The sequence below is a fragment of the Rattus norvegicus genome, chromosome 20, assembly GCF_021556685.1.
Source record: "Rattus norvegicus strain SHRSP/BbbUtx chromosome 20, alternate assembly SHRSP_T2T, whole genome shotgun sequence".
Classification (NCBI taxonomy): Eukaryota; Metazoa; Chordata; class Mammalia; order Rodentia; family Muridae; genus Rattus; species Rattus norvegicus.
Window position 1 is genome coordinate 44,922,898 of NC_141553.1, and position 27,103 is coordinate 44,950,000.

Here is a 27,103-nt window from a genome sequence, read left to right on the forward strand (position 1 = left end):
ATTTATGGCTGATCTGATTTACATCTGAACACATTTGTACATTTATCTTTTTTTAATATTTATTTATTTATTTTTTTGTGTGAGTACACTATAGCTGTCTTCAGACACACCAGAAGAGGGCATCAGATCTCATTACAGATGGTTGTGAGCCACCATGTGGTTGCTGGGATTTGAGCTCAGGACCTCAGGAAGAGCAGTCAGTGCTCTTAACCGCTGAGCCATCTCTCCAGCCCCCGCTCATTTATCTTCTGACATAAATGATCATATATAAAACATCTGAACTAATCTTCAGCAAAATGTAGATTATTATCCATACATCTGAATTTGTTGCCTGGTGGATGGGAAGGACATGGGTCATTAAGCTATGAGGATCCCCTTTACTACGTATTTGAGGTAAGGAGGATGAAGAAAAGCGTAAGACGACTCTCTTACTTACTTTTCTATTGTTATGATCATGTCCAAGGCAACTTAGAGAAGAAAGGGTTTATGTTGTATTTACAGTTCCATAGCGTGAGAATCCTTCATGTAGAAGCAGAGGGAGCATGGCGGCTTGAGCTGGAAGCTGAGTGACGAGTGGTCATAGCTGGAATCTCCAACAGGAGGCAGAATAGCAAACTTGGAATAGCATGTGACTTTCGCAATTTCAAATCCCGACCCAGTAATGTAATTCCAGCAGCGAGGCTGTATCTACAGTGCCTACAGTGGCTGTCTACAGTGCTTACAGTGTCGCCACCTGTTGCAAATCAAATAGTCAAATGTCCAAGACTATGGGGGACATCTCATTCACACTATTATAATCCCTGAGACACAGCTATGGCAGAATGTGTGCCTGAAAGTTGTATATGGCAAATTCATCCAAACAGCAGTGAGTTCGTACGTAGCTGGATGTGGTATGGGTCTACAGTTTGCTTTGTCTTTAAGTAGAGAGACAAGATTGGTAACTGAAATTATTATTCATGCCTGGATCTTTGAAATAGTCTGAGTAGCTACTGGACCCACTCAACCAATCAAATAATGGGTTTAATAAAGGGAGCTTTCTTCAAGCAATCAGATGTCAGTCACATCTCTGTGAGGAACATGGATTCCTGATGCATATAAGTTTATCAGTGTCACATCTGCCTCAACTGAATGGTTCCATTTTCAAATGAAATCTACCCTCCTGTTCCCTTCCTAGTCTGACTGTGTCTTGCCAACATAGTTCAATGGTTTTGTTATAAGCACTGAGACTCAATCTGCTGAGTTGCGAAGGCCAGTGAAAGGCATTTCACATGGCTAATTATTCCGAAGTTGTTGCTTCCAGAGCTTCTTTATGTGGACAATTTCTTGTTAAACCAATAATTTTTAAGGAAATTTTCGAGCAATTTACAAATTCTTAGAGATCCATTTATCCTAAATAAAGAAATATTATCTACTTCACATAAGATAAAGATTACATGAGATAAAAATCACTATACCATTCCACATTGGTTCTGAGTAGGCAATGAAGAAATGACAAGCGTCTCAGTCTTTTCAACTCAACATAGAACATTTTTCCTAGCAGTCTGGTGAATATAGATTTCACTTGATCATAGCCATACCTAGAATAAGAACATGGAACCCATCCCAAAATGAGTATAGGGAAACAAAATCACTTGTCTTGCAAGCCCATCCATCTCTCCTTCCTCACTGCTTCCTGCTAACTTCATTTTCTTCTCAGTTTGGCCCCTGTTCTGACTCTGACCTCTCTCCTTTTTCAATGGCCCTGCTACCTTGCTCATGGCTTTCTTGTTTCCCCAGTTCCTTACCCAGTCCATTTCTTCACTTAGACACAAACATCTTTTCTGTGAAGTCACAAATGACACTTTCAGAAGAATCATGTTGCCTACTCTTAGCCTCACTTATACTTTGTACACATTTCATTTTTCCCCCACCTTTATTAAATTGGGTATTTCTTATTTACATTTAAAATGATATTCCCTTTCCCGGTTTCCAGGCCAACATTCCCCTACCCCTCCCCCTCCCCTTCTACATGGATGTTCCCCTCCCCATCCTCCTCCTATTACCACCCCCCCCCCAAGAATCCCGTTCACTGGGGGATTAGTCTTGGCAGGACCAAGGGCTTCCCCTTCCACTGGTGCTCTTACTAGGCTATTCATGGCTACCTATGAGGTTGGAGTCCAGGGTCAGTCTATATATAGTCTTTGGGTAGTGGCTTAGTCCTCAGAAGCTCTGGTTGGTTGGCATTGTTGTTCATATGGGGTCTCAAGCCCCTTCAAGCTCTTCCAGTCCTTTCTAAGATTCCTTCAACGGGGTCCTGTTCTCAGTTCAGTGGATTGCTGCTGGCATTCGCCTATGTATTTGCTGTATTCTGGGTGTGTCTCTCAGGAGAGATCTACATCTGGTTCCTGTCGGCCTGCACTTCTTTGCTTCATCCGTCTTACCTAGTTTGGTGGCTGTATAAATATGGGCCACATGTGGGGCAGGCTCTGAATGGGTGTTCCTTCAGCCTCTGTTCTAAACTTTGCCTCCCTATGCCCTCCTAAGGGTATTCTTGTTCCCCTTTTAAAGAAGGAGTGAAGCATCCACATTTTGGTCATCCTTCTTGAGTTTCATGTGCTCTGTGCATCTAGGGCAATTTGAGCAATTGGGCTAATATCTGGTTATCAATGAGTGCAACACATTTCTTTATGAATTTTTGGTATGATTATTATATGACTCTTCTGCAAATGAAAAAAATCAAATTTTTACCTGCCCTTTATGCTTTCATTCTCAAAGATATGAGCATCTTTCTTTGTGCTAAGGAAAGCCAACATAAATACTACAGCTTTTTGGAAATTACATATTAAGAACATGCACATTAAATACTGAATATCTTTGTATTCCCTTCCACTGTGTTTCAACAGTAACAATGCTCTAGGCTGGTGATCCTGTTCTTGACTGCAAGGATGTTTTCCTACCTGTCGTTTCATAAGTTCATCTAAATTTCAATTTCAATTCTGAGTCATGAGTTTACAATAACAAGAATTGGAACATAAAAATGATAAATACGGTCTTTTGCATCTTTAATGCAGTAATTAGGTTAATGAAAAAATGTTCTTCTTTAATTATGATTTGGTTATTACCATGGCCTCCTGGTAGCTGAACAGCTGTTTCATAGACTAAATGCCATCTATAAATCCTTTGAGGACCCGGTCTCGTACTGGGCCAAAGTCAAATGCTGCTATTAGGTACTGACAAGTAATATAGTACATTTCTTTAAACTGTAAAGAGATTAGTTTGATGAATTAAGTATTTTGAAGAGTGATGTTATCTCCATCTACATGTTTTCCTTTCTTATGGTTTTCTTGGAGTTGATCCCACATCATTATATGTGACTTGCTTTCAGGAAACCTACACGCAAGTCTCCAAATTTCATCAAAAAAGTTAAAAAAGATTCTCTTTCAAAAGCATACATTACAGGATAGTACAATTCATACAATTTATAATTCTAAAATTATATACTTATTTATGTATTTGCCTGTGAGTGTCTGGGTGTGTATTTGCCTGTGTAAGATAATGTGTGTTTGAGCATATGTGCTATATGCAAAGGAGTGTGTCAGATTTCTTGTGTTGTAGTTACACGTGTTTGTAAGAGGGCAGGAGTGTTTGGTGAGCTCTGGTTCTCTGTCACGCCTCAGTACGGTAGGAGCTCTTAATCAGCTAGCTGTCTCTCCAGCCCCCAATTCATGCCTATACTACTAAGAAAGAATGGGAGAACTTGTTTGGAGAACAACACAAAGAGTCTTTTGTTAAGCACCACTCATGGGAGCAAAATGAAAATAGGAAAACAGCACCCTGCTTACATTACAACTTTCAGTGAGCTATAGGCTGCCCTCAGCTGTTCGGTACAGAAGCCATAGGCAGGGATTGTTAAAGAAAGCTTCTCATTCATGGCTACATCCAGTGAAAAGATTTGTTTGGAGTAAATACACTGATCCTTATAATTGCTATAAATCTAGACAGACAAATAGAATACACTTGTTTTGGATGTAGCACATAACAGTAGAAGTCACAAATTCAAAATCGCATGCAAAACAGTAGCTATCTGCCTAGGTCTGAAAGAAGAGAAGGGGAGATAGAAGCATTGGATGTGTGGAGCTTACACAGGGGACGGATCGGGAATCCAGTACCCATATCACCAGCATAGCACGGCTCTGTGCCTCCAATATAAAGTGAGAGCCATATTTATCCTCTCAGCACAAAAAAAAAAGGTGGTGAATATTGAAATATAAAGTATGGAAGTTAAAATAAGTTTATATAGGGTTTTTAATTTTATTTACATATATATTTAAGGGATACAAGAAACAGCATTTGAAAGGCTAAAGTTTACTCATTGTGTAATTCTTTAATATTCTTAATGGTGAAAACAAGCTTTTATGTGCAGTCCCAGTGTCTAAGCTGGATAAACTCAACACATCCCAAATGGATCCAACAAAGGCAAATCTAGAGTTTAACTTCCCTGGGCTTCTCCCAGCCTGTCCTAGGATGTTAAAGAGTCTTAACTTAATCATTTGATTCCATAAAAAAATAACTTACTGAAGGAGATCCAAGCCAGTACTAGCATTCTGCAGGCAAGGTGTTGAAATCCAGAAAGTATAACCAACCAATCAAAGGTGACATGGGGACAGAGTAAGTCTTTGCCTTCACTGTCAGTTCCTGTGTGTCGCATTGTACTTGTGTGATGTCTTAGAACAACCAAGTCTGCTTAGCACATTCTTGTGTTTTGTTGGTACACCAGGAGGTTATGGCATCATATGAAGGAGCGACGCAACATGTAGGTCAACATACAATACATGCACAATCAACACTGGATCTGCAGCCAGATAGAGGAGATCGGTTCCTCATCCCTACACAACTATTATCCATCTGCTGCACACTAATTGTAAAAACATGCTGCTCCTTCAAGGTCAAGATGATAAAAAGTTCTGTTTCCCCTACAAACTTTTGAGCAGAAAAGAAAATGGATTTAAGTTTTTAACCATTTTCATTGCATAATTCCATACTCTATGGAAAGTTCGATCACTGACTATCTTACACACACACACACACACACACACACACACACACTTTAGCATTAAGGCAAAAAGTAAATAAATTGGCCAGATATCTTAGGTAAGAAATTTTTCTCAAAATATTACATATATAATAATGCATCTTTTCTACATAGCTAAAAACATGTGAGGGTTTCCAGTTAGAAAGCCATTGCTCACATGCCGAGCCTTAGATGCATGAAACTACTTCTCATGATAATAAAGTGAACTGTGAGAAGAATCAATTGTACCATAATGATTTAAAAAGGTATCCAAACATTTAGTAAAACAAAAGCCAAATTAGGAATGTGATTCAAAATTTTACATAAAATTGTTCAAGTGTGCTGAAAAAAAAAAAACTTAGTTCATTTTTATAATATGGAGGCTTAAGTATGCTAGGTTCATGTCTGCAGGCATAGCAGAGTATCATTAATAGTGTCAGGGGTTCACTCTTTCACATGGGATGGGGCTCAAGTTGGCAGTCAGTCATCGGTTCACTGATCCCTCTTATTATTTATTATTGTTGTTATTATTATTATCATTTAATCCTTTTTACACTTCAGTTGTTATCACCTCCTTTCCCACCCTCTGACTGTTCCTCATCCCATACCTCCTCCCCCATCTCCAAGAGGATGTCCCCACCCCACGCCCATGCTGCCAGACCTCTCCACTCCCTGTGGCCTCAAGTCTCTCCAGGTTCAGGTGCTTCTTCTCTCACTGAGGCCAGACCAGGAAGTCCTCAATTGGTGTATGCTACCTGGTTAGTGGCTCAGTGGGCAGGGGTTCAGGTTAGTTAAGACTGCTGGTCTTCCTATGAGGTTGCCCTCCTCCTCAGTTTCTTCCAGCCTTTTCCTCATTCAACCACATAGTTCCTGGCTTCTTTTCATTGGTTGGGTGTTGAATATCTGTATCTGACTCAGCTGTTTGTTGGGCCTCTTGGAGATTCTATTCCTTCTTTATCCCTGCACATCTTAGAAGGCAAGACAAATTTGGGGTTGAAGGTTTTGTGAGTGGAATGATGTGCCCCTCCATCCTCTGGTAAGTCCTGCCTGGCAACAGGAGGTAGGGTCACCCCCATAGGCTCCCTGTATCCTCCCTGTCCTAAGCCTCCATCTAATCACTAGACATGCCCCCGCCCAATCATTTACATTCTCTCTCTCTCTCTCTCTCTCTCTCTCTCTCTCTCTCTCTCTCTCCTGTGCCTCTCCCCCCATACCTGATCTCCATTCCCTGCTGCTGGAGTACATGAAGGGGCTGGTCCTACAGATCCAAAATTACAGGATCTCCATGACCCAAGACAACAACAGGACATATGGGAGGAGTGTCGCGCGCCCAATGTCCCGCCAGCAAGAACGACGCGCGGCAACAGGATTCTTCTGCGAGCAAGCCTTTACTGTGTTACAGCTCTTCTTAGTGTTACAGCTCTTCTCAGTGTTACAGCTCTCTTGAACAGGGACTCCGAGCAGCAAATCGCTCGGCTTATATAGACAACAGTATGCTAATTATCTCTCAGGGATTGGTGGGGCTTGGATCACCCCACTACTTGTCCTCCAGGGATTAGCGGAGAATGAATAACCTCATTAGCATATTAACGGTCAACTAACACCTGGTGCATAAACCGCACATGTGCAGTACCGCTGTTCACCACTAGAGGGAGCCCTAGCAAGGGGACAAGCCTGCACATGCGCAGTAAGTCGTTTATATCCAGACAAGGCTGGATGTCGGCGCCATCTTTGTTTCGCCGCACTGCTCTCTACAGAGGAGTCCCAGTGAGGATCCAGTATTGATTGTGTAGGAGAAGCCAAAGACCTGGTACCAGGTCAATGACTCATTGCAATAAACATTTCCCAAAGAAGTATGGACAAAAGACTATGCAGTGGGACACACTGTGACACACAATAGTTTCCACAACCAGATTTACCTTTCTGTTGTGAGGAGGTTGCAAAGAGGGAAGATGAGAATAAGTGGAAGGGATATGAGCAGGATTGGAGTGTAGGCTGTTAAATTCACAAATAACTAATAAAATTTTTAAAATAAAAATTTACTTACTCTCATGGGGTAATGTACCCATTGCTACTTCTTATCCTTTGTGCTATTGTTTGGAATATAGTTTTTATTTTTTATATTCTATAAATGTACTTGTATGTAAGTGCAAAACACATTGCAAACTAAAAACAGTGGTTATCCTCATTTTGATAATTTCAAAAGACATCTACGGTCTTATCCATGGTCCATTTCTGCTTGGTATTATTGTTTCTTCCTAAAAAGCATAGTTTAAATTTTGTTATGGAGTTACTCTTGAGTTTCATTTAAGTGGAACAGATTGTGTTTTTTCCTTCATTTTTAACTACGCCTTCCATAATCATAGACTTCTTGGTTCACAAGACATAACTGTTTTTAACTCTTTGATAATGTCACCGCCATTGACAGGCATGGTTTCTGAGATCTTGTGTAATTATTGCCATTTAATGTTATTCAGTAATTCATGGTGCACCCAATCCACAGTCTACCACTATAGACTATGAGAGTTTGATTGTATCTGCTAGAGAGTGCAGCTCAGTCATAAGTGCTTTCCCAGCATGCATATAGGCTCAGTCCCTGGTAGTAGGCAATTTCCCGCTACAACCACCAAGTCAAGGGAAGGTTGAAAAGCTTTTTTTTCCTTATTCTAAGCAAAGTAGAGAAATAACATTAAATGAGGGGCATGTGAAGTTTTTTATCAAAAGGAAAATACCAAAGTATTAGAAAGTATCAATAAGGAATAAAAATTTGTGATAACATAAATAAAAAAGAAAGTTCTGTACATTTAAATTTTCAATAAGTTAAAGGCAAAAGCACATATTTTATGATTTTACTTGATATTTCTCGTGTATATGAAAATCATTATGCTTCCTGCTTTTATTTTATTGAAATTATGTTATTTATCACACATTGACTGTTCTATGTTCTCCCTTGCATTAGAGTGATGGTTATTGGGCATGCAGAGTTTACATACAATTTGCATATTTACTTTAACAAGATTAGATTTTCCTGCATATTATTAGATATCACTTGAAACATTTATATGAATAAGTGCTTTCTAATCCCTATCTACAGATGCCAAATTATATAAAAGATTAGATATTTGGGTTGGATTTCTCTTCCATATTTTTAGACATGAATAAAAATTGCCTCAAAGCCCTTTAGAAGATAGCGTGACAGATGAGTCACACGTCTCTGAGTGTGTCACTTCTGCTAACAAGTGTGAGATGTTGGTCAGTCTCACTTCAGTCTCTTCCTCAGTGACGATGGAGGTGTCCTCTTACATGTGATTATACACGTTAAATATACATTGCCTGACACAGGGTTAGGAATTAACAAATCATGCTCTTTGTTCCACTTTTGGGTTCTTGGTGTGCACGCATGTGTGCAACTTTGTATTATTTTGAGTATTACGTACATATTTATATGGTGATGTTAAGTTTTCAATGTCATTATTATAATTATCAGCTGTAAATGATTTCCCTTTCCTTTGGTGTCAGTGTATTTGACCTTAAGCTCAGTTAATTTTCTTTGAAAGTGCTTGCTGATGACTTTTCGTGTTGATTTTTAGTTTCAGAATACTTTAAAGTATTGCACAAAATATCATGTCTTGATTATCAAGTTTTCTGGTGACTCCTTAAACTTACACACAAAGCAAATGTCACTTGCTTCAGCCTTTCTTCAGGTCTGGCCCGCTGTGCAGCTCTGCTTGGTGAATCTACACACATACAGACACACACACACACTTCCAGCCAAGGATTACTTTGATGCTTGCTAACTTGCTTCTCGTATCATGATTCCATTCTTCATGCCCTCAGGTCGTAATTCCATTCTCCATGCCCTTGGGATAGAAACCTCAGTGGTATCTCTCTTTGATCATTTCAGTTCCACATCTTTACTTATAATTCAAATATAATGTGAACCAAGGAAGTTAAGTTCTCCAAAATATATGCCACATCTGCTTTTTAAAATTGTTGTGGGATCAGGCAATGGCACTGGGAGAGCAGGTCCTCAACACCTCACCTGTGCAGAACAGTAGAGCTGGCTTTGCCCTTGCCTGGGCAAAAGTGGAGAGCTGGCCCTGGTGACATGGGTGGAGGAGAGCTGGTGCACTGACCAACTCAGCTACTACCCAGGCCCACCCCAACATCTACCCAATCTATGAACTGCTGGAATGCTTGATGAGGCCTGTACTGCAGATTCAAAGCTGCAGGATCTCTATGACATTGGGCAGAAAGGATATAAATATGGCATTAATTCATAACATCACCAAGATTTCTTGAATAACCGCATGAATAAATCTTTTTAGATTTACACCTTTTATTGGAGCAGGGCTGGGGAACTGGCCTTGAAGAACGAGTGAGGAGAGCTGGTCCTGATAATACAGATGGTGCTACCCTTCACCTGGGCAACATGGGAAAGCTGGCCCGCACGGGGTGAGTGAGGAGGAACTGGTGGGCTGACCAATTCAACTACTCCCAGGTCTAAGTACAGGACTTTGAGTTGGCCCACCTAACATCTACTCCATCTATGAACTGCTACAGCACATAAAGGAGCCAGTAGTATAGAATCAACGTTACTGGATCCATATGACACAAGGTAACAACAGGGATTCCTAGAGGAGTTCCAGTAAAGAGACCCAATATTGGTGTAGCCAAAACCGAAGGCCTTGAAACCAGATCAATGACTCATTGCAATGAACATTTGCAAGTAAAGCTGTTTGGGTAAAGGGGTATACTGTGGGACACACTGTGACACACTACAATTTTCTTGGCAAGATGTGTTTTTATTTGTTTGTTTGTGGAGGGAGGAGGTTGCAACGGTGGAGGGGTTAGATATGGAGGGACAGGGAGGTGAATGGGATTGGGGCACATGGTGTGAACAAAGAATCAATAAAATGTTCAAAAAGAAAAAGAGTAGTTTTGTTATGCATTTTGTTTTAGATATTTGTGTGTGTGTGTGTGTGTGTGTGTGTGTGTGTGTGTGTGTGTGTGTGATTTAAGTGCTCACAGAATCAAAGACGAGGTCGTCATATTCCCTAGAGCTTGAGTTACAAGTATTTTTAAAGCATGAGTGCTGGGACTCAAACAACAAGAGTGAGACACACTGTTAGCCACTGACTCATCACCTCTCAGCCCTGCAACTACCTTTAAAAACTATTTTTATTTCATAATAACATGTATATAAAACATAAAATGGTATATACTATGGTACCATGTGTGTTTTGATAATATGTTTATTGTATAATGTTTCAGTCACTTAAATCTACCCACCTACTCAAATATTCATTACTTTTTTACCTTAAGAAGTTTCAAAAATCCACGATTCTATATTTTTGAAATGTACCCAACATTATTTTTATTTATAGTTGTTCACCTTATATGCAACAGCATACCAACACTGTTTCTACCTAATGAACTTAGTCCCCATCCCACTCCCAAACATTCCTCCTCCATCACTGCCTTCCTTCCCCCTCCCCTCCTCTTCTCCTTTTCGAATCTCCCCAACCCAGAATCATGTTTTATCATCATCAAACCCCTAAGCGAATGGTGAACTAAGTGGTCTCCCTTTTAACCTTCGCCCTCCTATTTAAACTGAGTACAGAACTTGTGAGGCTCCACCACCACGTGAAGAACTGTCAGCTGTTAATGGCTGTTGGTGGAGAAATAGTAATTTATTTTCAGAGTTGTAGTGATTCGTAAGTTTTCCACAATCTAGTAACTCCACATCCATGTTCATGCCGGGTACCTTATTGAGTTTAAATACACACACAAATGCACAAACACACACACACACACACGAACATGCACATACACCCATATGTACACATGTACATCCACACGTGCGCACACACACACACACACACACACACACACACACACACACACACACACTTGCATGCCCTTTGAAAGGGAATACATTAGAAAAGAAGTCAAGATCTAGAGGCAATGAGAGAAGGTAATAAGTAGAAGCAGGGAATGAGTTATCATCCAAATAGATTACATACCCCGTAAAACCTGCAAATATGTCATATTCTAGTAGATGAGTTTATGGACAAAAAAATGTTGGAGGGTTTCATAAAATGTAACTCAAATGGTATCTTCTTATGTTCTTGAATAATATAATTTGCCATTATAATTAGGACTCATCTTTACACAGATTCCCTCTTCGATGTGAGAGTTCAAAGGAATAAGCGTGATTATTTTCCCATCACTCTCACTCTCCAGTGATTTCCCACTGTCGTAGACTAAATGTAAAATTGTTTTCCCATGTGGCAGAACATTACTTAACCTGGGATTCACCAGCTACAATCGACAACCTCCCATTTTCCACAGCCCTCGCTTTGGTCTGGCTTCACATATATTTTCTCCCTGTCCTCAGACTGACGCTCCATCAAAGACGGGATTATTTCTGTCACCTAAGCATCAATTATCTATTTATCTACTCCTTTTCTTTCTGCCACACCACACAACAATCTCCATGACAAAGGAGTTGTCTTAGGCAAACATTCCTGGTTCTTTAAGTGCTTTTGTGTACAGAGTTGGAACTCAATCCATTGTTGAACAAATTGATGAACTCACAACTGTGATTATCACTGTAACAGAAATTAGGTATAAAGCTACAGTCAGCCTAGACTTTGTCCCATGGGGAAATGGAAAAGTGGAGTACAAAAGTTTTAATCCAGAGGTTGCTGGTGTTTATTGAAATGGACTTTGATTAATTTCTACAAGCTAGAGCAGGTCAGGATCAAAGCTTCTTGTAGGTTATGTAAACATCAGGAAGCTCTTTGTATCAGCAGGCTTCACTCTTCAAATGCATGGAAGAAAAATGGACCCTCTTCCAGTTTCACTCTTCATGCCCTTCCTTTCAATCAACTAAGATGCATAGAAAATGTGTAGCATCACAGTGATGATAAAGTTTCAAAGGCATTGTAAGCATTTTACAAATAATATTTATGGTTAAATATCTCGTACACCTCATATCTCTATATGCTTTTTTCATAAACAACTTGTTAGAAATATAAAATATGCTTCTTATATATCTTTATAAGCTAATCACAACTTTTACATGCAGAATACTGACTTACAATTGTAGGAAAATTGTAGTTGCAGAAAGTTGTTATTAAAGACAACTGCATCAGAGAAAGGACTGAAAGAGCTGAAGGGGTTTGAGACCCCATATGAACAACCAACCAGAGCTTCCAGGGACTAAGCCACTACCCAAAGACTATACATGGACTGACCCTGGGCTCCAACTGCATAGGTAGCAATGAATAGCCTAGTAAGGGCACCAGTGGAAGGGGAAGCCCTTGATCCTGCCAAGACTGAACTCCCAGTGAACATACTTCTTGGGGGGGAGGGCGGTAATGGGGGTAGGATGGGGAGGGTAACAGCCATAGAGAAGGGGAGGGAGAGGGGTTGGGGGGATGTTGGCCACTGGGAAAGGGAATAACAATTGAAATGTAAATAAGAAATACCCAAGTTAATAAAGATGGAGGGGAAAAAAAAGACAACTGCATAATTAAAGCATTAAATCTGAGCAAGTGATAGGCTATATGAAACTGAAATATTGGACAGCTAGAAGAGCATTATTTGAGGTATGTAACATATAGGAATGAAATAAAAACACTTAAATGACAGTTAAGTAAAGTGTGCATGTACATGAGTGTATTACGTGGACAGCTGTGGGTCAGTGAAAGATACCCGGGTTCCAGGTTGAGGAGGTTTGAACCCCGGAGACCCTGAAAGGGACGGTTAGGTGCTTCGCCTGACTCCGAGGAAAAAAAATAAAGCCGGTCACTAGACCGCAGCCCTCCATAGATTTGTGACCATTAGTCACATAAGGGCAACGCCCCAAGCCCTTCACAGGCTGAGGATGTGACCACAGGTCACCTAGGCTCAAGACTGATCTCCATTATAATGAGGTGCCTAAAGGCCTGGAGGCTTAGCCAATGAAGCTTTCCTTTGCAGACCCTCCTCCCTGCCAAAGGAATTTAATCTCAGGCCCACTCTGAGAAGGCGGATACGGTTTTACTCATAAACTTTTCACCATGTAAATAAATGCCTTGAAACCATGGACTGCCTCTTTTCATGAGACCCACCGGTGGAAAGAGAAGCCCTCCACCTACAGAGCCTCCATCTAATCTCCCGCAGAAGGCCTCCCTGTGCTGAGGCCACCACCAAGCCCAAGCCTGCCACCACCAACCAGACAAAGACTTTTCCCAGCGGGACCAGCCGGAGCATCCTCCTCTCTTTCCTCCTTGGACCTGGGCTAGATCCAGCCCCAAGGCCCCCAATCTGTCCTCAGCTCTTCTGTGGCATCCAGTGGTGCCTGGATGACCAAGAGTCTTAGAACTAATGGCCCCGGCCTCCTTGCAAGCCCAGGGAAACCCCACTTGAGACAGCTCTGGCTGCCCCTTTCCACTCCCACACAGACTGCGCTTCCCCTGGAGCTGTGTCCTGTGGCTTCTCACAGCCTGACACCCGCCTGGAAGCATAGTCAGGTAAATGAGGTCAAATCTCTTGCATCCTGCCTGCCCAAGCAGCCGGAGCCCTGTGGCAGAGCAGAGGTGGGACACCACCATTAATCCTACTGACATCCTGTTTAAAAAAAAAACAATCTTATAAAAGTACAGCTTCACAAGAATTATCGACATATTGTAACAGCATAGCAACTTGTTCTTCAAGACCGTAGTATGTTACTTCACATATATTTATATAAAGCATGGCAGAGGCTAAAACTTCAGCTCCATTTAGTTCCACAGGCACAATACAGAGGGTGCTCCTTAAAGTATGATCATAGAGAAGAATCCTGAAGCTGTAATAATATATAAAGGAATCTGTATTCCTATAAGGGTGCCAACTCCTGGCCTATGTACAAATGTAATAATTATTGTGCATTAGCCTGATTTATTATAAAATCCTCTATGTACCATGCCAGTTTATAGACTTGTAGGACATAATAATATAACCATCATTTTAGAATCTGTGCCAGTGCGGTCACTGAACTTGTAGATAAGAAATTGACTTGACTGTAATTAAGTTTTCTGATTAGGTAATTGATTTTCCAGTCCCTGACAGATTAGGTCAGTAGATGGAATATTGAACTGCAACGAATGGTTTCCTCACCTGAGTAAGTTCTTGTTTCTTTGTGTCCTGCAAGCCCTACCAGTTATGTCTACGAGGTGTTCCTTCAATCCAACCCCTGATTCTGTTCCTGACTCGGTAAAATCTTTTCTTACTTGCCATTGCTGCTGAAAGGCAAGTTTCAAAACTTTAAACTAAGTGAGAAGTTTAGCTATATTTTCAAAACCTTTCCCTTAGCTTTCAATGTTCAACTACTATGGTTTTTGTTTTCTTTACACAAGAATGACGGAGCATGTGTGGACTGACCAAGAGGTCAGTCTGTCTTTTCAGCAGTAGAAAAAATGTGACGAACAAACTGGGTTACGCACACTTTGCAAGATCCCTTTGTTCCCACAAAGGACTCTGGGATATCTCTATTATACTCAGGGCTTGGCAATGCTTCTTTCTTACTTCTCTTCCCTATTCTACCTCTGGCTATTTACTAGTTTTCTGTCCTATACATGTCCCCTGTATGAATTATACGATCACGACACTTTTAGATTGGTACTGTATCTTTAACCTCACACCTCAGACCATCCAAGGAAGAATGTAAGATTTCCATCAACCACTCCCATGAAATTTGAGGTGGTGCATTTTTTATAGTAATGCAAATCAATCATAATATTCACTGTGTGAAATTTGTAAAATGTCCATATTTAAATTTATCTCAAACTATATCCATTTTTTAGTCATCAAAAAACTTTGTGCCAGTTGATGAAATCGAATGGAAAAATTGTACGTATTTTAAAATTGTGCAGTAAGATATGGGCTTTTGTTTAATCACAAACTTCCTGCTCTGCCTTTGTTTTAATAGTTTCCACTACAACAACAACAATGACAACAACAAACACACCCAGATAGACAGACAGACAGACAGACAGATTACAGATGTTGGGCATCATTCATTGTTTTTTCACCGAGGTTCTGTGGTTCAAGGTTTCTTGTGTTTGCAAGACAACAACGTTACTGTCTCAACTGTTAATTTCTAATGTATATATGTATATGTGTACACATATATTTGTGTGTATATATTAAATAAGTGACATACATATGCATATACATATATATTTGTGTGTGTGTGTGTACATTCATTATTCTAGGTCAGAATTATCACTTTGATTAAATAATTTTTATAACTATCTTTCTTAACATGAGACCTACCTTCTTTCTTTTTTTTTAAATTTTTTTTATTAATTTTTACTTATATGAGTACACTATAGCTGTCTTCAGACACACCAGAAGAGGGCTTCAGATCCAATACAGATGGTTGTGAGCCACCATGTGGTTGCTGGGAATTGAACTCAGGACCTCTGGAAGAGCAGTCAGTGCTCTTAACCACTGAGCCATCTCTTCAGCCCTTTTTTTTTTTTAATTTTTTTGACCTACCTTCTTTCTAATATTTTTTCCAGTTTTTGAAAATTCATTAGTTGAAGCACAAATCCCTTTATAGTAGTGGAATACCAAGTAATGTTTTAATACACTCACATATGGTGTAGCATGTACTAATTAAACTGTTTCAGGTAGTTCTCACTTATTTATGGTGTAAACTCTCAAACTCCTATCACACAGCTCTTTAAACGCACAGTTCATTTTTGTTACTTATAGCTTTTTACTAATAGGCCGCAGCTGAACAGAGCCTCTTGGTATTACCTAATTGGAATTCAGCGCACATTAATGAGCCCTCCCCCAGACTCCTCTCCTTCTGCTATTGCCAACTTCTGGTATCCATCATTTGGGTGTAGAACATAATTTTAGCTCACATATGGAATGGATCCTTAATTTAAAAGTCGTACACGTTGGTGTATAATATTCAAAGTCTTAGAAGCATTTATATTGTAGCATTTGTTTCTCTGAATGAATATTAATCACCATTGAGTGTTTTGCTTTGTATCCCGGACATATGCAGACCTACGCTACTAGACATTTTTAAGGAAATGTTGATATTTGTAAATAGAATTAAAATTAAGGCCTTCTCTTACTGAATCAAGCTCTGGGGGAAGAGTTGCAGAGTCTGTTAACAGAGCTCATTTCTCATTTCCTTTCCGTGTGTCTGAAAAAATGTTTCTATTTAACAATATTATTCTCAGTGCACAGCAATCATCCCAGTAAACACAAGTGCTAGGTAACGCTCACATGCTTTTTTTTTTTTTTTTTTTTTTTTGGTTCTTTTTTTTCAGAGCTGGGGACCGAACCCAGGGCCTTGCGCTTCCTAGGTAAGCGCTCTACCACTGAGCTAAATCCCCAGCCACTCACATGCTTTTTACTGTGTATGCCCCATGAGCCACAAACATAATTTAAATTTTAGCCACACTAAAAAGCACAAACAGGTAGCCATTGTTTGAATGTACTTTAACAAACTAAGTAAACACTATCATTTTAATGCATGATCACCATAAAATAATCCAAAAGACATTTCTTGTTACATTTTATTGATAACACACATTTTAAAATCTAAGGAGGCGGACTGACTGTGGAGTCCCTGGAATTCCGACCATTAGACAATCTTTATATGTAATGTGAATGCACCTTACAGGAGGAACTGCCTTTTCTAAAACAATGAAAGGAGTTAGATGACTCCTCAATGTAGCGAACACCAACCTGTATTAATATTGCCTTTCAGAGTTTCAGTGTGAGACCAAATGAGTCTTTACTCCTCAGTCTCTTCCCTGCCACCCTGCTTGATAACTCGCTTAGCAATGCACTCTTTCAATCACACCCTACTAGCTTGGGCATATCACCATTCCTTTCTTTTTCTGAAACAAAAATAATTTATTAACTGTCTCTATGGCAACTGTTTGTGCACAGTGGTGTTTTTTTTTTTTTTTGTGAGGAGAGGGTTATTTCTTGAATTTAGAAACATAATTTTATCTAAAAAACAAAGTACAGATTCAGTGCTTGCAAAAGTCTCTTAATCCAGACCGCCTGTACTTCATGTCCTTACAATACGTTATTGGAATTACTATAATGAAAACGTGAGTAGAAATTTCAAATATCAACGTGAGAAGAAAGATGAAGAAACTATGCTACTGGAATGGGCAAACATGCAATGAAAAATTAAGAAAAATATTCACTGTAACAATGAGGATTCTTATTTTAAATATACCTGGTATATAGAGGATATCAATTACTAACACATGTATTATTCGAAGATCTAGCATGGGCAAAATTTGATATTTCACAGGCAGAGGAAGAAAGACAAGAGCAAGTATAAATAAATATGTTCCTGAACATAGTGTCACTGAAAGTTTAAGATCTAAAACTCAGACGGTAGAAAAATAAGATGACCTATGAACAGAGCGCTCAGAATGGCAGCTAACTTTTTACCAGCAACAGCAGAAACCAGGAAGCATTGAAATACTAGTTATGGGTAGATTTTTAAGTATCGGCTTTTGGCTAGAGGTGTTTACCTGGAAAGCGATTCTTTCAGGACCAAGGGTGAAATAAAATCATGTCATGTAAAATAAATACTAAGTTGGGTTTCCATCAGGAGAGCTTTGTAAACATACTTTCGAAGGAAAGAGATTTACACACTGGTGAAAGACAAGTATTCATTAAGGAGACGTGAGCAGAGAAACTGAGTCAAGTGGGAAAAGAGAAACAAACCCTGCACGTCCAAAACGTTACTGAATAATACACCCAGGGTTCATGAAAATATATAACTAGAACCAGAGGTAATAATGGAATGTAAGCCAGGAAAAAAAAAGATCCTTATTTAGACAAATGGTACAAGGCAGATAGAGATGAGAGATGATTTTCATAAGATGCCAACTGTATATTTTTATCTGTGTTTCATCCAGATTTCCTTTTATGTTTCTAAGTTCAGTCCGCAGATAGAACCTAGAAATGAAGATACACTAGACGAGGACACATCTGGTTCTAAGTTATGGTTTCTATGCATTAATCTTTATAAGATAAACTATAACTTCAAAAGAAAAATATATCTGAAGGCAGCACTGATTATATTTCCCAATGACCTATTCAATATCCCCTCTTCTTTTTCTGAAGCACCATGACTGCTCACCCACTGAAGAGGCTTTCATCTAATATAAAGTAATATTTTGAAATTATTTTTCCTGACTTCCTGCAGTAACCTTTCTAAATCCACTCCAAATTTATTGGAAACAATTTTCTGATAAAGAGTAAATAAACCTCTCACCCATATTCACAATCTAGCTACTTCCACACCTTGTATTCTTCTACATTTCTAAAACACATGTTTTTCTGACATTCTGTTTTATGTCTTAAAATGTATTGGTTCTCTTTCACTCCATCACAAAATGTTACTTTCCCCAATCCTTTATCTTTAATATCTTCTTCCCGTTAGAATAAAAGAATTAGAACCAGAACTCCCATGAAGCCTAAGCCATTGATATATGCTTTTAATTTTTTTTATTCTTTACTAGAACATTCAAAGTATTGGACAGTACTCCTCAAACTACCAGAGAAGAAAAGATAATTGTTAATGTATCCTAACTCTAAACTCTGTGACCTAAAACAGTGACGGACTGGTAAAATATGCTAGTACAATTGTGGCACAAATGTTATAGGAGCAGCAAACTAACTTTTGATTGCATGAGATTCATACATATGTAATTTTTGATGGAAAAAAATCTATGTTTATTTTTTAGCTTCCTTTGTATTGGTTATTTTATTTATTTACAATTTGAATGTTATCCCCCTTCCTGGTTTCCCCTTCACAAAACCCCAATCCCATCCATCCTTCTCCCTGCTTTTCTATGAGGGTGTTTTCCCACCCACCCACCACACCTGCCTTTCCACCCTGACATCCCCCTATGCTGGGCATTGAGCTTCCACAGAACCAAACACCACCACCACCCCACACACACACATACACACTGATGCCAGAAAAGGCCATCTTCTGCTACAAATGCAGCTGAAGCCATGGGTCCCTCCATGTGTACTCTTTGGTTGACGGTTTAGTCCCTGGGAGTTCTGAGGTGTCCGGTTGGTTGATATTGTTGTTGTTCCTCTGTCAGTCCTTCCCCTAACTCATCCACTGAGGTCCCCAGGCTTATTCCAGGGGTGTCTATGAGCATCTGCATCTGTTTTGGTCAGACTCTGGCACAGCCTCTCAGAGGACAGCAATATTGGCCTCTTGTCAGCAAGCACTTCTTGTCATCTGCAATAGTGGGGCAGTCTCAGGATGGCCTTTCCTTCAGTCTCTGCTCCACTCTATGTCCCTACATTTCCTTTAGACAGAAGCAATTCTGGTTTACATTAGTATATGACAAAGAATCTGATTCTACACGGGTTGGGAGCCTGGGGAAAAGCTACTACTATTATTCTGCTAAGGAAGTATAACAATAACATTAATCCTAATGATACATTGCTATTCTTATAGATTATAGCACCATTCACTCTTCATTTGATAGACTTCTTGTAGTAAGTGGGAACTAACACAAAGACCGATATGTGGGCAATGACTAGAGAGTGGTCACCCACTTTGGAGCATTCAGTCCTAGATTGGATGTCTTCACAAAGTCTCTCCCCTCAAGGCTCATGCAGCTGTGCAAGAAGAGGAGGCACAAAGGCTGAAGAGTCTGAAGTGATGGATTCCTTAAACAAATTGTGTTTTTCTGACACAAGACTGTTGTGCATATTAACTCACAAAGACTCTGGTAACACATACAAGGCTGGCATAGGTTCAAGCTCAATGGGATCCTACCATTGAGAAGGGAAAGTAGACATGGGCTGTTCCCTCTAACTGAAAAGGCATTTGAAATTAATACCTGCTGGCAAAGAAAAAATTCAGTTTCCTCCAATGGAGCATCACTGAGTATATTTTCTACACTTTACACCAGGCCCCAAGGGCCAGGAATAGTTGCCCAACACAAGACAAACTAAGTGGTACTTTTGTAAAGTCATTGTCTCAGTTTGCTTGTTCGGGGGATTTTTGGTTTTATTGGTTTTTTTTTTTTGCTTGTTTATTTTGATTTCTATTTTTGTGATGTGTAGGTGTGGTGTATGTGTGTGTGTGTGTGTGTGTGTGTGTGTGTGTGTGTGTGTTGTGTATGAGTTCCACTGAGTTTTGACTTACTTGTCACAGCTTTGGGTCGCAGGCTTAGTGGGGTGAGGACATGACATCCGTGGCTGCACTACAGAAGACAATTCCCTTTCTACTCTCAATAGCCTTGCCAGCAGCCCATCTGAAAGGAATGAGTCTCCTGGCCATTACCCCATCTGTGAAGAAATGTTGACACGACTAGTCCTGTACAGGTCTTGGGTGATTTGAATCTTTAAGGCATCGTCCATCCTTTGGTTTGTTAACTTTATGGACCATTTTAGATCTACTATTTAATTAAATATTGAAAATAGCCCTACGAATTTGATAGGTCACAGTTTTCTTATTAAATGCGAAGATACAGATTTAGGGCATTAAAGCAGATAGTATGGCTCTGCTTCTGGAAGAAAGGGGCTCTAGTGGCATTGCTATGCACACCCAGGTACATCACATACAGAGCTTCCTTCTGAGGACTGTCCCTAACACTTCCAGAATGTTTTTTTTTTCTGATAGAAAGCTGATTGGTTACAGTGGTGGCTGTCCTAAAGGTTGCTGTGGTACAAGCAACACTAATGGAACTGTGCAGAACACAACTACTCTTTCTTTCACAGCACCAAGGGCACACAGTGCAAAAGGACAGCCATCACACTTCTTGTAATTATCAATTAGGAATACCATCACACCTTCATCCAGCCGTCATATCTCATACCTTTAAATGCCCTCGCTCCCTCGGTCACCTCTTATGAATGTTCTCAGTTGTTAATTTTGATTAACACTTATTATTCATCAAGATTAGTAACATAATTGACTCTATCACTCTGTGTGTAGCTCGGCAAAGAATATGTCATTTCACCAGCCTAAATGCTCTTTTTCCTAACTTAGCTCCTTCTGCCGGACTCTTTCTACTTTCTTATGGCTTGACTATATTGTGCACACACCAAAACTAATACAGGAGTTTGTTTCCCAATGTGGTAGTTGGGGGATGAGACATTATGGGAGGGCTTAGGTCGAAGCAGTTTAAATCATGTATACACATCATAAGACTCTCTTTCGGGATGAGCCATTACATAAGTAGATGGTATGAATGGTAAATAGAACCTCTTGGATATTTTTTTCTTTCTCATAAGATATCCACTTGGTCTCCTGCTTCTACCATTACTGGACACAATTATCCTAAATCCACTTCTGGAAGGCAAGGAAATATCTTCAACATCTCACTTCTAGGCCAAAGTAAACATATATCTTTATGTGTAACCCCACCAGATACTCTGATTTAACAACTGATCTGTGACAATGTTGATTATGTGATTTGTGGATGGAATAAACTCTGTTACTGAGGTCAGACCTTCCCTCCCCTGTCAGTTTCTTTTTTGAACGCTTCATTTCTTTGGACTCTGGACTGTACTCTCTACTGGATAGCTCCATCTGCCCTAGAGTCAGGAATCCTTTGAGAGAACATGTCTAGTCTTCATTTTTTATTTCCCAGAGTGGGTCTAGTGCTTAAATTCCTCTTAGAGTTTTTCTAACGAGTCCTCACTATATGCAACAGCTGAAGTTGTGAGCCCTTGGGCACAGTGCCAGCACATGAAAGAATCTTATGAAATATTTAATTGGTTACAAAGTAAAACCAATATTTTTTTATATTTAATACTTGTAGGTGATACAAATTTAATATTAGAATTTTTTCCTCATCATAAACACTGCATACTTTATAAAAACATATTCCCGGCCATCTGGATTTTCTCCTGTGGCATTTAATAACTTTGAACGTACAAATAGGTGATTAACTGAAATATATTCCTTTACAATAGGAATATTTTCCATGATATAAATGCCATCCTGGATTCCTATAATTAAATGCAAAACAAAACATAATAAAAGATTTATAGACATTTGCAAAATTCCTAGAACTGAAAGCTGTTTTTTAATGCCCCATGCTCTGAAGACAATGTACACATAGACACTTGCTATGATGTGTGCAGCATTCATTTCTAGCTATTTTTCAAATATATGCAGAAAGTAACAAAGAAACTCCAATTATTTGGGAGCTGGGCCTCTGGCCTTGAGTCCAATGATACATTCAGTCTCTGATTATGCTGATGAATTTAATTATTGTTCCTATTTCCAACGACAGCTTAGTATTGGAAGCAAGAAAACGTAATATTTAGAAGTTGCAATCATAATCATTCTTACTGACATTTTACATCAAAGGGTTGACAAATACAAAAGCCAGGACTGGTAACATTCTTTGCCTCCTTGACTTTATGTGTTTTCTACTGTTCCTGCTCAAATAGTTCATAATTTGATACAAGAATTACTCAAAACAGAGATGCTTTGCCACTCTGTGTAATTACCACATATTTTTGAAAACCCTAATGTTCACTTGGTTTGTTACAACCAATGCTAGAGCTAGAATTCAGTTCATTTGAGAGAGTCTAGAAAGGGAGGGATCCAGATCAAGCATAAGAACCTGGTAAAAATTACAACCCATGTCTGGAGTCAACCTTGGCATTGAACCCAGCAAATGTCACGTAGAGTCAGTGAAACTGAAATCACATGGTAGTGACCAGAGAGGCCAGTGCTCTGGGCACTGTAACAAGTGTCAGCACACTTTGGCATTACATACCCTCTAGTGTGAAAAATTCTAGAAATTTCATAAAGCCTGAAAGGTCCATTGTCTAAGTGAGAGTCGCTCCTGCTTTGCTCTGACACCCTCTATCAGTCCAGTCAACTATTCGCATGCTCTCCATTGTGTTTCTGCAGAGGCTTTCTTTCAGCTTGTGGAAACTGTTGAATGAGGACTTCACCCGCACATCCATACTAGCTGGTTTTCTCCCTCTCACGAATCAGAGGACTTGTTTGGTGTGACAATGAGCCTGGTTATGTCACCTGAATGCCAGCTCATGGAGTGGAAGTTAGGCAAAGGCAACATGAAATACATGAGACTGGAAAATAAGGCTTAAGTCAAATCTAGCATGTCACCATGTAGTGTAATGTGCTTTTCCTCGATTTGTGGAGCGCTAGGACCTTACTGATCATTACAATGAGGCCCACCAGGTCAGCAATGAACCAGAATTCTTTGACCTCATGGGGTTGAAATGATCAGTACGTTTAAATGTAAAGGGTGAAGCACTTTAGAAACAGCACATTATGGATTTCATTACCTAAACGTGTGACCCGAGTATACCGTCCTGCTGTTAAATAAAAAGCAGGATGCCTGTTAAGACTGTGGCTGCCACAGTGATAGAGGCAAGTAAGAAGAATATCACTTTCCAGAATATCACGTCTAAATACAGAGAAGCTTCTCAAGGATCCCCATGTGAATTGTACTCTGTTTCAAGCCTATGGAACTCACACATTGTGGTCTGACAAGAGTAAAGACGAATTATCTAGTATGAGTAAGTAATAGCACTTTAGTTATAAAGTGCTCACAAAGAGCTTGACAGCACCAGTTCAACCTTGAAGTCATTAAAGTGCTTGGTTCACATTGGAACACATCTTCTATTCCTACATTTCTGCTAAATACAGGAAGTCAAGCAGAATCCAACAGTGTCACCAAGAAGTAACACTCCTTAACCAAAATGCTTCTGTCCACAAAGAAATGCAAAGGCAAAAAGTAATTGAAGTTTATTTATGATTTATTTTTCCAATTATAAAATTGGAAGTCAAGGAATAGGAGAAGCCGTAACATTAGAACTATCAAATGCAAAAGGAAAGGCGTTCGAGTCTATTCCAGGTTCGAAGCCTCATGGAGGATGTGTCCAAGTCTTCGGTGTTCTGTATGTGTATACATTGGGAACTTTCTCATTTTGTGAATAGTCACCAAGTCACACACACATTGACTTTATGTTAATCTGTGCAGACATCAATTAAGTAATGATAAAGTTCTCTTCCCCTCACATAGTACCAATGAGAATTTCTCCTACAGTGTGATAGCATGTTCTCAATACACTTACCCTTCTTTTATTCTGGAAACCAAACCAAAGAAACAGAAAACAAAACAAACATTGAACCACACTGAATTGCTAGGGATACAATATATTTTTAAAAGGAACAAAATCGTGTTAGACAAAGATCAATTCACAATGAGAAAAGAAGGTTGTGGGTAAAGAAGTTAACACCCCAAATTCCAAGAACTTAGAAAGATCCATGCTCAGCAAGGATGATATTTTGTTGACAATGAGGAGACAGAGATTAACAGAGGTGCTCATCTAATGATACAAGGCCAATGCTATAGACACGGCTGCTTTAAAATGACAATGTTGAAGGCATTCAACACAAATGATGCAATTTTTGTCCCTATCCCTTGTCTATCCACTCAGCATATATTTGTCTGTGTAATTCACAAACTCTACGAAGCAAATACAAAATGCTCTCAAACTTTAAGCTTTTAGGAAAAAAATCTAATTAACTTTTAGTCCATAGAAATAATCTAGTTATGATGAAAATGAAACATACAAAAATCCAATTAAAATAAATATACAGTTCCTCACGAGGGTTCCATTGAACTACAAGTTTCCTTTTCTTCCTATCTCTATACCTACATTCTAGATTCTTGAAAAATTATACAAAGTTTTAGGAAATTCTAGAGAGTTTTAGAAAATCTTAGAAAATAATAGAACCTAGAAACTGCCCTGCTGTCCTTCCTTAGCCATTCTGAGCCTGTCAGGTTCAGATCATTTTGGTACTGTGCCCATCCTTCCTTCTTCAGGATTCCTCTCTCCATAGTCACGTGACATTTTTCACTTAGATGTCATTTCTGTGATGTTGGCTTGGCTATTCTAAAATTTCAAAACTGCAGATGATCTGTTGATATATTATCTTCTTTTCCTCACTTTGCCCTTCAACATTTCCTTCTCAACACACATGCAGTAGCATACATTTTTTATGTAAATTGTATGCACTTGGATTTACAAAGACACCTACATGCACATCTACATAGTTAGAAATTTCTGTTAACTTGGTTCACTTTTCATCACTAATTCCTAAAGTAGTCACTGGGCCATAGTTGATGATTCCTGCATATTCACCAAATGAATGGTCAAGAACCACCATAGAGAATAAATGTTTAAAGAATATGTTAAATACATTATAAGAAGAATTGACAATGAAGCAAGTAAGAAATGGAACAGTTACTTTGGAAAATAAACCACAAAAAATTAAGTTGATCATAATTCCTGAACCCTGATGTAGATATGAAGAGATTATTTTTAATAAGCAGAATCGTTTTTATAAAGATGTCAATTTTACCTGGCCAAGGTAGAACTGTACAACTCTCATTTGAAGTACTAATAAGATATTTTGCTGTAATTAGTGTGCTAAAATCTCAATATGCATGAAATGAAATTGTATTAAAACATTGCATAAAGAATAATTAATGATTATTGTGGTATCATATATTAAGACACAAATCATCTGATATATATTCATATTATTTAGTTTTTATTAGTTTTTTTAATTAGCGTGCACAAAAAGGATTTCATTATGGAATAGTCATGTGTACATTTCCTTGCTGATCACCCACCCCAGTTCATACCCTGACTCTGGTCCCTTCTTCCTCACAGTGTCTTCCTCTTAAATATTAGTTTTTGCAAGTGTGAAGTGATATTCTATATCATCTTTACTATCACTTTAATTTTACTTACAAATTGTTAATTAGTTTAAACTCCTTTTTGTGGTTTCTTTTTACTTTGAGGCATTGCTTTCCAGAGATATTATCTATTCTCTAATATAATAAGTTTTTTTATGTTAAATAAAAGTCATTTCATCTGGAGTTTATTTCATCATTATGTACAAACAGAAGATAACAATAGCTTTTCTCCAAAAATTTTGATAACGTCTGATATAATTTATCAGTTCACATAATGGCATATAGACTTCCTTTGCATACATATTTCATAGATATATAATTGAACATACCTTTGCATCTGCCTACATATCTATTTGTCTCTATGTAGATCTGACTTTTCTCTAGCGCTGATTTTTCTAATAAGTTCCATTAAGAACTCTGCAGTTCACGTTTTAATGCATCAATATCATAGCTCCGCGTGTGGTTCCACGGGACTTTTAATATTTCAGCACCTTTATTTAGTCTACTTTTCCTAAAGGTTTTCACTACTGAAGTGTGTTACTTAAGACTTACAGCATTTTTACTGTTACATAAAATAATCCACTGCTAATTAGATCTGATATTGTTATAAATCTGAAGAAAAAAGCCTGAGTAGTTGATGTGTGTGTGTGTGTGTGTGTGTGCATGTGAGTGTGTGTGTGTGTGTGTGCATGTGAGTGTGTGTGTGTGTGTGTGTGTGTGTGTGTGTGTATCAGGAAGGATGGAGGAAGGGAGAGGGAGAAGGAAAGAAGACCAAACCTACGGTTTTATAGATGCTAAGCAAGAACTCTATTGCCAACTTATAGCCCTACTGATTTGTATTGTAGGATAGAGATTTACTATGAAGCAGGACTCATAGTAAATTTACTATGAAGCAGGCTCAACCTGCTTCTTTCTCAGCCTTCTGAATGCTACCATTTTAAAGTTACCATATACAGCTAGAAGTTGACCCCTTTATCAAAGCAATTTCCTATCTGTTGACAGAACACACCACATCCTTGTGCATATTTGACATTTCTTTTGTAGTTCTCAGGAAGACATTTTTAGCTTCAATGATGGATTCTACATATTAATCAAATTAGAAATAAATTATTAAATTCATTTTTAGGTGTTTTAAGAATGTATAAAAGTAGGACCAAAGAATGAACCAGTTGATTAAGTTACTTGTTGGCAAGCCTGATAATATGAATTTGATCTCCAGACTTCACATTGTGGAAGGAGAGAACATACTCTAACGAATTGTCCTCTGGCTGAAATTGCACTGTGATGCATCTGCACA

At 38.9% G+C, this 27,103-nt stretch overlaps 1 pseudogene; it reads right to left on the reverse strand.

Moving 5' to 3' along the window:
• Window positions 1-6,636: 6,636 nt before the first annotated feature.
• Window positions 6,637-27,103, reverse strand: part of Timm21-ps1 (translocase of inner mitochondrial membrane 21, pseudogene 1) — a 109,337-nt pseudogene continuing 88,870 nt past the window's right edge.